The sequence below is a fragment of the Ipomoea nil genome, unplaced genomic scaffold (genome assembly GCF_001879475.1).
Source record: "Ipomoea nil cultivar Tokyo-kokei standard unplaced genomic scaffold, Asagao_1.1 scaffold1317, whole genome shotgun sequence".
Lineage (NCBI taxonomy): Eukaryota > Viridiplantae > Streptophyta > Magnoliopsida > Solanales > Convolvulaceae > Ipomoea > Ipomoea nil.
Window position 1 is genome coordinate 2,858,462 of NW_017617745.1, and position 12,564 is coordinate 2,871,025.

The 12,564-nt window shown below is 35.5% G+C and overlaps 3 non-coding genes across 3 annotated transcripts; all 3 read left to right on the plus strand.

Moving 5' to 3' along the window:
* The first annotated feature begins 4,937 nt into the window (after window positions 1–4,937).
* TRNAA-AGC lies at window positions 4,938–5,010 on the plus strand. The gene has a single exon. It is a non-coding gene; the product is annotated as a tRNA-Ala (tRNA).
* Window positions 5,011–6,908: 1,898 nt separating this feature from the next.
* Window positions 6,909–6,981, plus strand: TRNAA-AGC. The gene has a single exon. It is a non-coding gene; the product is annotated as a tRNA-Ala (tRNA).
* Window positions 6,982–9,463: 2,482 nt separating this feature from the next.
* TRNAA-CGC lies at window positions 9,464–9,536 on the plus strand. Its single transcript has one exon. It is a non-coding gene; the product is annotated as a tRNA-Ala (tRNA).
* The last annotated feature ends 3,028 nt before the right edge of the window (window positions 9,537–12,564 follow it).

Here is a 12,564-nt window from a genome sequence, read left to right on the forward strand (position 1 = left end):
GAAAATTTCTTCTCCTTCTTCCTCTCACCGGCAGGAAATCTCGAACAAAGAGGAGTCCACATCTTCCATTGCTTCCACACCTATCCAAAATCTTCTACTCTACACTATTCTACCCATAAATACCCATCACCCAAACCTAAAATCACACCCAAACACTCTCTAAAACCAAATACCCAATCCCCTCAAAAATTTCAGACATTACCGCCAAAATACCCAAATAGCTCACCAAAAATCCCCAACTCAAGTTCTAACAATGGAAGTTGATCAATTGGAGGCAGAGACAATCACCACCGGAGGGACAAGGAGATCAAGCCGTGTGCTTAGCAGGATGGTACTCGACATCACCGATTTCAACAAGCAAGTCGAAGACAAAACTTTAGGGGTAAAAATTATCAACTCTCTTGAAAGTTGTGGGTTGTTAAATTTTTGCACGTTTAGATATGTTGGTTTTTACAAGGATGAGGTGACCGAGCTATATTTTCATGCTAGAGTTGAAAATAATTCGATTATTTCTATGGTGAAAGGATTTGAAGTAGAAATAAATGTCGATGATTTTCGGAGGGCATTTAATCTTGTTGAGTCAAATTTGTGGGTAGAGACTCATGTTTTTGACATCAATGCTACTTGGGCCGAGGTACATGATGCCAACGCACTGCTAGCTCCTAAGATAAATGGCAATAAAAAGGACTTGAAAAGGGACTATGGACTTCTATTGGATATTATACACAAATGTGTTGAGTCTAGGTACTATTGCCGTGACAAATTGTCTAGGGAGAAGCTTTTGATCATGGATATTATTTTGAATAATGTGTGTGTTGATTGGGGAGCTTTCATGTTTGAGAGGTTGTGTGATTCTCTAAAGAAGGCAAAGTCGTTGGTAGATGGTTGGTTCCAACAAGAAATTGGATATGGTTTTGCAATTGGGGAGATACTATGAACCAAAAAATGTGACATTATCCAAAGCCAAACTCATTCTCAACCATAATTGCCTATTTAGACCAAGCTCCAATGAACCAAAAATTCCCACCGTACTCAAGCTTACCCGAAAAAGAAAAGCCTCAAACCCTTCCCTAGCTCTAAGACCCTTAATCCGTGAACCAAGCAATATAATGAGGGATCCAACACCCCCGCAATAAGATCCAATGAAGAAACATCTAGCCACCCAATAACCACCCAACCCGCAACCTTGCCAAATCCGAACCCTCTTGTCCTTAACTTTCCCGTGCCGGTTGAAGGGGTTGATAGATTGGAGGTTAATGTAGTTGAGAGTGATAGAGTTGAGGTTGGCAGTGTTGATGATGTACCAACTATTGGGGCGGACAGTGTATTATTGGAGGAGTTTGAGCGTGCCAAAGCTTGGAGAGCTTGGAGATTGGGCGATCACAACAAGTTGGCCGAAACAATTGGGCAAAAAACCTTGGAAAGGGAGGAACTTGTTTTGAGTTGGCTAGGTACTCGTGACCTTGCTCGAGCCACAAGATTGTCGGTCATTAATTCTTGTTTCATGACCAAGCTTGCAAGAAAGAAAAGAACCGAGAAAAACGTGATTGTCGAAGCCGCATTGGATGTGCCGATTGGAGAATTTGATCCAAATGATATCCGTCGGGCAACTATCATTTCAAGGGACGAAATTTGAAGGGCCCCCGGATAAGGATCTACGGCACGAATTGATGATGGAGGATTGCCGGAGTTAGACTCGTATCCTGCCACTTTTGGAGATGGAAATCTTAGCTATGTGTCTTGCTTTCCTCATCCCGTAACGGAGATTACGGGATCAATTCAAGATAATGTAAGTGTACCAAGCCATCAAATTTCCTTGAATTTGGATGAAGCACGTAATTTGCCGAGCTTGCCAACTACATGTGAGTTTTATGATCAGATCAAGACAATCCAAGGAACCGTGCCACTTTTATGATTTGTTACAACAATGAGGAGGCCGAACCAAACCTTGCCGAGACGATGCTTACCACTCCTCAAGATGATTTCATTCACTCAATGTCAAATCCAACACCACCAATACAAGCCGAAACATTGTTCAATGTTCAATCCTTACCGGAGGAAATTGTCGGAGATGTTAAGTTGATTATTCAAGAGTCCACAGGAGGTTTGAATAACAAGATTGATGCCATGGACAACAAGCTTGATGATTATCATAAGAACATGATTGATCGTGCTGTGCAATTGTTCAATAGGCAAGGACTATTGAAAAATGAAATTGATACGGCAAAGGAGGAGTTGAAAAATGAAGTATTGAAATTATTTGTTGAAATGGGAAAGTTGGGGTCCGAAACAATTTCAAGACTCAAGTTATTGGAGCAACAAATGAAAGGACTCCTACAACAAACTCATATCAACATGGATCTTCTTGAAGGTGTGCGACAACAACAAAATACTTCCTCGGAGAGCTTTCAAAAATTTGTTAATGCTGCCGAAAACGGGGAAGGATTAGCAAGTCATTTTGTACCTCAAGCTTATGCATATGCATCACAACCGAGAGCTCCACAACCGAGAGGACCATTGGTGGAACTCATTCGACCAACAACAAAAGGTCGAAGTGGTCAAGGGGTCGAGGACGTGTGAGCATGATTGATTATCTCAAATGTACTTGTCCTAGTTCTAGCTCAACCCCGCATGATGTGTTACCACCTACGCCAAATGCACCTACGCCGAATGCACCAGTGCTGAAGCCAATTGCCACAAGAATGCAAAAATTACAAGAGCTTCAAACCGAGTTCGGGCATCAGAGTGAACAAATGTGTGATGGACAATCCTTTGATGAGTGCATTACTTGGCACGAAGCCGGCGTGTTGAGAGGAGAAAGCATAAGAGAAGCCTATGGCTACTACATCATTGGAAAAGTGACCGCCCCATACCAAAATAAGAACTACGACAATGACTTCAAGAAGCTACGGGCGCACATCAATGCAAAGCTAAGAGGGAAGTAAAAATTGTTTGACGCATCTCATAATTTTGGTGTACATAATACTTCTGGCTAGCACATTATGATATTTTGGTACGTTATTGCTAAACTAAAATGGGTTGAATATGCATGACAAAATTGGTACCATTTTTTTGTGTCTTAGCTAGTTTATTTTATTTATTTGTGTTTAATATGTTACAAGATTTTAATTTGGACCTAGAACTAATATGTTACACGTATAAATGAGAGGATAAAATTTAGGGGAAGAAAAATTCAAGCTAAAAAGAAAAATGCAAAACCCACGATCAAAGTCTCATGTATACGTTTAGGATTGTCCAATTAAAAAAGCAATCATCAAAAAGGGGGAAATTGTTTATTCAAAAATTGACAAAGCCAAAATGACTTGGGTATAAGTTTCGGCATCATCAAAAAGGGGGAAATTGTTAGGAATAAATTGTAAATTTTGATGAGCCGAATGTATTTTTAAAAAATAAAGTAGTCCCCAATTTTATTCTATTTGAGTCAATTTAGGTCTACATAGTATGGTGCACCCATATCATGAAACTCGTGTACAAGTCTGGAAGATCATAATTTATTTGAAGAAGTTAAGCGGGATTATGGCTTAACACAATTATGATGCGGATAAGTCACCAAGAACCATGCTAGAAGAGTTGGATGATACGCGTGTAAGCTATGCCAAATGGTCTTAAGTGACTAAGTAGCACCGTATGGGAGACTAAGCAAGCCGTATTGGAGAAGAAACACACCAAGTATGGTGGACCGAGTAAAAAAATCGAAACAGAGCATCTCACTATGAAGTGTTTACATAAGGAAATCAAAACTGATATATTTTCATCTGAACATCAATTTTTACGGTGGAACCGGAGACGCTCGAAGGAGGCTGATTCACGGAGATATTGCTTCATACTCAAGCAAGAATCAGCAGATAAATTATTTGATCAACATGATATGTCAGAACATTTATGAATGACAAGAAATGTCAAGCTTGCCGCGCCGATCTTATTCAAATTCTGAAGGCTACAAAATTCAAGACACGGCAACGAGCAAAATATTCAAATCATCTGACAAAAGGCAAAAAGACTTCTACCTAATATTTCAGATCAAGTTGACAATTTTATTTTGATCAACTACATACGAAGATGGACGATCGAGATCGAAAGTTGATCAACGGGCAAATAGCTTTCATTGGCTATAAATTGCCCAAGCAGACTTGAAGAAAAATACGAATTCAACACTTGAACAACGGCTGAAAAATTAAGATATACAAGCAAGAGAAAAGCAAGCAATATTGAAATCAACCAAGAAGCAATATATTGAGCTATATACGATAGAATTCAAGTCTGAGTGAGAGAAAACTTTTATCTCTTTGTAAACTTCTCTACTGAGTGTAGAAAGAGGGCGGAGTAACTAGAGAGAGTGAAAAACCCTGGTTGAGTGTAGCTTTGTGCGTAACACTCGGTGTAAAGGGCAGAGTAACAAGAGGAGCTTGTGAAAACCCTGTGAGAGCGTAGCTTTGTGCGTAGTTCTCGTGGTGTAGGAGTACAGCTTGGTGCGAAGTACTCGGGAAGGCGGAGTAACAAGAGGAGCTTGCGAAAAACCTTGGAGGAGTGTAGCTTTGTGCGAAGCTCTCGGAGAAGTGTTGGTGGACACTTATTCACTATTGTATCTGGGTGATCGAAGAATAGTGAATTTCCTCCTTGAAGTGAAAGGAGAAGAGTGGAGTAGGAGAATTACACCATCTCCGAACCACTATAAATCTCTCTCTCTATTTACTTACTGCTTATATATTTTATGCATGGTTATTCTAACTGCAATTCCTATTTAGTCTGCAAACATTACACACTTCAAATTTGAGATGAAAATGTCAAGTTCTTAATAAAATCCTATACTATTTTAATTTTCAAAGTTAAGTGTTGAATCAATCTTATAATACTCTTATTTTTAAATACTTATTCTTTTCTAAATTATAGATATTTAATGAAGCAATTTGCATTATGGGGATGTAGCTCAGATGGTAGAGCACTCGCTTAGCATGCGAGAGGTACAGGGATCGATACCCCGCATCTCCAATTGCTTATATAATTTGAAAGCTTTACATGAATGCAAATTTGTTTCAAAAATATCCAGTGTTGCCTATGTAATTTGAAAGCTTAACATGAGTTCCTATGTGACCAGCAAGCTTTATATATACATGGTTCAAAAATGTCGAGTGTGAAATCAAACCATATAATTTGGTGAATTATAAATGCTTTTTGTTTTCAAAACTATAGTCATTTAAAAATGTATTTACCACTACGGGGATGTATCTCAGATGGTAGAGCTCTTGCTTAGCATGTGAGAGTTACGGGGACTTCCATGCATTTCCAATTGTTTAGATTATTTGCAACCTTTACACTAGTGCAAATTTGTTTCAAAAATGTCGAGTGTTTAATCAAATTGTATAATATTTTAATTTTCAAATGCTTTTTGCTCTCTAGATTAGAGATATTTTAAAAAAAAAACATTATTAATTATGCGGATGTAGCTCATATGGTAGAGCGCTCGCTTCGCATGCGAGAGGTACGGGTATCGATAACCCGCATCTCCAATTCATATGTAGTTTGCAAACTTTACACGTTCCAAATTTGTTACGAAATGTCGACTTCTGAATAAATTCCTATAATATTTTAATTTTCAAAGTTGAGTGTCGAATCAAATCGTAAAATATTATTATTTTCAAATGCTTTTAGTTTTCTGAATTACAGATATTTAATGAAACAATTTAAATTATGGACATGTAGCTCAGATGGTAGAGCGCTCACTTAGCATGCGAGAGGTACGGGAATCGATACCCCGCATCTCCAATTGTCTAAAATGTAATTTCAAAGCTTAACATGAGTGCAAATTTGTTACAATGTTGAGCGTTGAATCGAATTCAATGTAACCTGCAAGATTTATACACGGTTTGAAAAAATTCTTGAATGATAAATGCTTTCTGTTTTCTAAACTATAGATATTTAATAAAGTATTTACCATTACGAGGATGTAGCTCAGATTGTTGAGAGCTCGCTTAACATGTGAGAATTACGGGGACTTCCTTGCATTTCCAATTGTCTATGTTATTTGCAAGTTTTACACTAGTGCAAATTTGTTTCAAAAATGCCCGAGTGTATAATCAAATTGTATACTTTTTAAAATTTTGAAATGCTTTTTGCTTTATAGATTAGGGATATTTAAAAAACCATTTTCCATTATGGGGATGTAGCTCATATGGTAGAGCGCTCACTTTGCATGCAAGAGGTACAGGGATCGATACCCCGCATCTTCAGTTGTCTAAAAAATGAAATTTCAAAGCTTAACATGAGTGCTAATTTGTTACAATGTTGAGCGTTGAATCGAATTCAATGTAACCTGCAAGATTTATACACGGTTTGAAAATGTTGAGTGTGAAATTCTTGAATGATAAATGCTTTTTGTTTTCTGAACTATAGATATCTAATAAAGTATTTACCATTACAGGGATGTAGCTCAGATTGTTGAGCGCTTAGCATGTGAGAATTACGGGGACTTTCTTGCATTTCCAATCGTCTATTTTATTTGCAAGTTTTACAGTAGTGCAAATTTGTTTCAAAAATGCCCGAGTGTATAATCAAATTTTATAATTTTTTAAATTTTGAAATTCTTTTTGCTTTATAGATTAGGGATATTTAAAAAACCATTTTTCATTATGGGGATGTAGCTCATCATATGGTAGAGCGCTCGCTTTGCATGAGAGAGGTACCGGGATTGATACCCCGCATCTCCAATTCCTATTTAGTTTGCAAACATTACACCCTTCAAATTTGAGATGAAAATGTCAAGTTCTTACTAAAATCCTATACTATTTTAATTTTCGAAGTTGAGTGTTGAATCAATCGTATCATACTCTTATTTTTAAATACTTATTCTTTTCTAAATTATAGATATTTAGTGAAGTAATTTGCATTATGGGGATGTAGCTCAAATGGTAGAGCGCTCGCTTAGCATGTGAGAGGTACGGGGATCGATACCCCGCATCTCCAATTGCCTATATAATTTGAAAGCTTCACATCAGTGCAAATTTGTTTCAAAAATATCCAGTGTTGCCTATGTAATCTGAAAGCTTTAACATTAGTGCAAATTTGTTACAAAAACATCTCAAATTCCGATGTGACTTGCAAGCTTTATACACGGTTCAAAAATGGCGAGTGTGAAATCAAATCGTGTTTTCTCTAAACTATAGACATTTAATAATGTATTTAGAGAAACTATAGACATTTAATAATGTATTTACCACTACGGGCATGTAGCTCTGATGGTAGAGCTCTCGCTTAGCATGTGAGAGTTACAGGGACTTCCATGCATTTCCAATTGTTTATATTATTTGCAAGCTTTACACTAGTGCAAATTTGTTTCAAAAATGTCGAGTGTTTAATCAAATTGTATAATATTTTAATTTTCAAATGCTTTTTGCTTTCTAGATTAGAGATATTTAAAAAAAAAACATTATTAATTATGGGGATGTAGCTCATATGGTAGAGCGCTTGCTTCGCATGCGAGAGGTACGGGTATCGATAACCCGCATCTCCAACTCCTATGGACGTTGAAAATTTGTTACGGCATGTCAAATTCTGAATAAAATCCTATAATATTTTAATTTTCATAGTTGAGTGTCAAATCAAATCGTAAAATATTATTATTTTTAAATGCTTTTAGTTTTTTGAATTACAGATATTTAATGAAACAATTTAAATTATGGGTATGTAGCTCAGATGGTAAAGCGCTTGCTTAGCATGCGAGAGGTACGGGGATCGTTACCCCGCATCTCCAATTGTCTAAAATGTAATTTCAAAGCTTAACATGAGTGCAAATTTATTACAATGTAGAGCGTTGAATCGAACTCAATGTAACCTGCAAGATTTATACACGATTTGAAAATGTTGAGTGTGAAATTCTTGAATGATAAATGCTTTTTGTTTTCTAAACTATAGATATTTAATAAAGTATTTACCATTACAGGGATGTAGCTCAGATTGTTGAGCGCTTAGCATGTGAGAATTACGGGGACTTTCTTGCATTTCCAATTGTCTATGTTATTTGCGAGTTTTACACTAGTGCAAATTTGTTTCAAAAATGCCCGAGTGTATAATCAAACTGTATAATTTTTTAAATTTTGAAATTCTTTTTGCTTTTTAGATTAGGGATATTTAAAAAACCATTTTTCATTATGGGGATGTAGCTCATCATATGGTAGAGCGCTCGCTTTGCATGCGAGAGGTACGGGGATTGATACACCGCATCTCCAATTCCTATTTAGTTTGCAAACATTACACCCTTCAAATTTGAGATGAAAATGTCAAGTTCTTACTAAAATCCTATACTATTTTAATTTTCAAAGTTGAGTGTCGAATCAATCGTATCATACTCTTATTTTTAAATACTTATTCTTTTCTAAATTATAGATATTTAGTGAAGTAATTTACATTATGGGTATGTAGCTCAAATGGTAGAGCGCTCGCTTAGCGTGCGAGAGGTACGGGGATCGATACCTCACTTCTCCAATTGCCTATATAATTTGAAAGCTTTACATGAGTGCAAATTTGTTTCAAAAATATCTAGTGTTGCCTATGTAATTTGAAAGCTTTAAGATGAGTGCAAATTTGTTACAAAAACATCTCAAATTCCGATGTGACCTGCAAGCAGCTTTATACACGGTTCAAAAATGGCGAGTGTGAAATCAAATCGTGTTTTCTTAAATATAGACATTTAATAATGTATTTAGAGAAACTATAGACATTTAATAATTATGGGGATGTAGCTCATATGGTAGAGTGCTTGCTTCGCATGCGAGAGGTACGGGTATCGATAACCCGCATCTCCAACTCCTATGGGCGTTGAAAATTTATTACGGGATGTCGAGTTTTGAATAAAATCCTTTAATATTTTAATTTTCAAAGTTGAGTGTCGAATCAAATCGTAAAATATTATTATTTTTAAATGCTTTTAGTTTTCTGAATTACAGATATTTAATGAAACAATTTAAATTATGGGCATGTAGCTCAGATGGTAGAGTGCTCGCTTAGCATGCGATAGGTACGGGGATTGATATCCCGCATCTCCAATTGTCTAAAATGTAATTTCGAAGCTTAACATGAGTGCAAATTTGTTACAATGTTGAGCGTTGAATCGAATTCAATGTAACATGCAAGATTTATACACGGTTTGAAAATGTTGAGTGTGAAATTCTTGAATGATAAATGCTTTTTGTTTTCTAAACTATAGATATTTAATGAAGTATTTACCATTACGGGGATGTAGCTCAGATGGTAGAGTGCTCGCTTAGCATGTGAGAATTACGGGGACTTCCTTGCATTTCCAATTGTTTATATTATTTGCAAGCTTTACACTAGTGCAAATTTGTTTCAAAAATGTCGAGTGTTTTATCAAATTGTATAATATTTTAATTTTCAAATGCTTTTTGCTTTCTAGATTAAAGATATTTAAAAAAAAAACATTATTAATTATGGGGATGTAGCTCAGATGGTAGAGTGCTTGCTTCGCATGCGAGAGGTACGGGTTTCGATAACCCGCATCTCCAACTCCTATGGACGTTGAAAATTTGTTACGGGATGTCAAGTTCTTTATAAAATCCTATAATATTTTAATTTCCAAGGTTTTGTGTCGAATCAAATCGTAAAATATTATTACTTTTAAATGCTTTTAGTTTTCTGAATTACAGATATTTAATGAAACAATTTAAATTATGGGCATATAGCTCAGATGGTAGAGCGCTCGCTTAGCATGCGAGAGGTACGGGGATTGATATCCCCCATCTCCAATTGACTAAAATGTAATTTTAAAGCTTAATATGAGTGCCAATTTGTTACAATGTTGAGCGTTGAATCGAATTCAATGTAACCTGCAAGATTTATACACGGTTTGAAAATGTTGAGTGCTTAAATTGTATAATATTTTAATTTTCAAATGCTTTTTGCTTTCTAGATTAGAGATATTTAAAAAAAACATTATTAATTATGGGGATGTCGCTCATATGGTAGAGCGCTTGCTTCGCATGCAAGAGGTACTGGTATCGATAACCCGCATCTCCAACTCCTATGGACGTTGAAAATTTGTTACGGGATGTCGAATTCTGAATAAAATCCTATAATATTTTAATTCTCATAGTTTAGTGTCGAATCAAATCGTAAAATATTATTATTTTTAAATGCTTTTAGTTTTTTGAATTACAGATATTTAATGAAACAATTTAAATTATGGGCATGTAGCTTAGATGGTAGAGCGCTCGCTTAGCATGCGAGAGGTACGGGGATCGCTACCCCGCATCTCCAATTGTCTAAAATGTAATTTCAAAGCTTAACATGAGTGAAAATTTGTTACAATGTAGAGCGTTGAATCGAATTCAATGTAACCTGCACGATTTGAAAATGTTGAGTGTGAAATTCTTGAATGATAAATGCTTTTTGTTTTCTAAACTATAGATATTTAATAAAGTATTTACCATTACGGGGATGTAGCTCAGATGGTAGAGCGCTCGCTTAGCATGTGAGAATTACGGGGACTAACTTGCATTTCCAATTGTCTATGTTATTTGCAAGTTTTACACTATTGCAAATTTGTTTCAAAAATGCCGAGTGTATAATCAAATTGTATAATTTTTTAAATTTTGAAATGCTTTTTGCTTTATAGATTAGGGATATTTAAAAAACCATTTTTCATAATGGGGATGTAGCTCATATGGTAGAGTGCTCGCTTTGCATGCAAGAGGTACGGGGATCGATACCTCGCATCTCCAATTCCAATTTAGTCTGCAAACATTACACCCTTCAAATTCGAGATGAAAATGTCAAGTTCATACTAAAATCCTATACTATTATACTATTTTAATTTTCAAAGTTGAGTGTCGAATCAATCGTATCATATTCTTATTTTTAAATATTTATTCTTTTCTAAATTATAGATATTTAATGAAGCAATTTGCATTGTGGGGATGTAGCTCAAATGGTAGAGCGCTCGCTTAGCATGCGAGAGGTACGGGGATCAATACCTCGCATTTCCAATTGTGTATATAATTTGAAAGCTTTACATCTGATCAAATTTGTTTCAATTATATCCAGTGTTGCCTATGTAATTCGAAAGCTTTAACATGACATCGTGTTTTCTAAACTATGTTTACCACTACGGGCATGTAACTCAGATGGTAGAGCTCTCATTTAGCATGTGAGAGGGTTACGGGGACTTCCATGCATTTCCAATTGTTTATTTTATTCTAGTGCAAATTTGTTTCAAAAATGTCGAGTGTTTAATCAAATTGTATAATATTTTAATTTTCTAATGTTTTTTGCTTTCTAGATTTGAGATATTTAAAAAAAAAACATTATTAATTATGCGGATGTAGTTCATATGGTAGAGCGCTCGCTTCGCATGCGAGAGGTACGGGTATCGATAACACGCATCTCCAATTGCCTATATATTTTTGAAAGCATTACATGAGTGCAAATTTGTTTCAAAAATATCCAGTGTTGCCTATGTAATTTGAAAGCTTTAACATGAGTGCAAATTTGCAAGCCGGTTCAAAAATGTCAAGTGTGAAATCAAATCGTGTTTTCTAAACTATAGACATTTAATAATGTATTTACCACTACGGGCATGTAACTCAGATGGTAGAGCTCTCACTTAGCATGTGAGAGTTATTTAATAATGTATTTACCACTACGGGCATGTAACTCAGATGGTATAGCTCTCACTTTAGCATGTGAGAGTTACGGGGACTTCCATGCATTTCCAATTGTTTATATTATTCGCAAGCTTTATACTAGTGCAAATTTGTTTCAAAAATGTCGAGTGTTTAATCAAATTGAATAATATTATAATTTTCAAATGTTTTTTGCTTTCTAGATTAGAGATATTTAAACAAAAAAAAACATTATTAATTATGTGAATGTAGCTCATATGGTAGAGCGCTCGCTTTGCATGCGAGAGGTACGGGGATCGATTCCTCGCATCTCCAATTCCAATTTAGTCTGCAAACATTACACCCTTCAAATTTTAGATGAAAATGTCAAGTTCTTACTAAAATCCTATACTATTATACTATTTTAATTTTCAAAGTTGAGTGTCGAATCAATCGTATCATACTCTTATTTTTAAATATTTATTCTTTTCTAAATTATAGATATTTAATGAAGCAATTTGCATTGTGGGGATGTAGCTCAAATAGTAGAGTGCTCGCTTAGCATGCGAGAGGTACGGGGATCGTACCCCGCATCTCCAATTGCTTATATAATTTGAAAGCTTTACATGAGAGCAAATTTGTTTCAAATATATCCAGTGTTGCCTATGTAATTTGAAAGCTTTAACATGAGTGCAAATTTACAAGCCGGTTCAAAAATGTGTGAAATCAAATCGTGTTTTCTAAACTATGTTTACCACTACGGGCATGTAACTCAGATGGTAGAGCTCTCACTTAGCATGTCAGAGGTACGGAGACTTCCATGCATTTCCAAATTGTTTATTTTATTCTAGTGCAAATTTGTTTCAAAAATGTCGAGTGTTTAATCAAATTGTATAATATTTTAATTTTCAAATGTTTTTTGCTTTCTAGATTA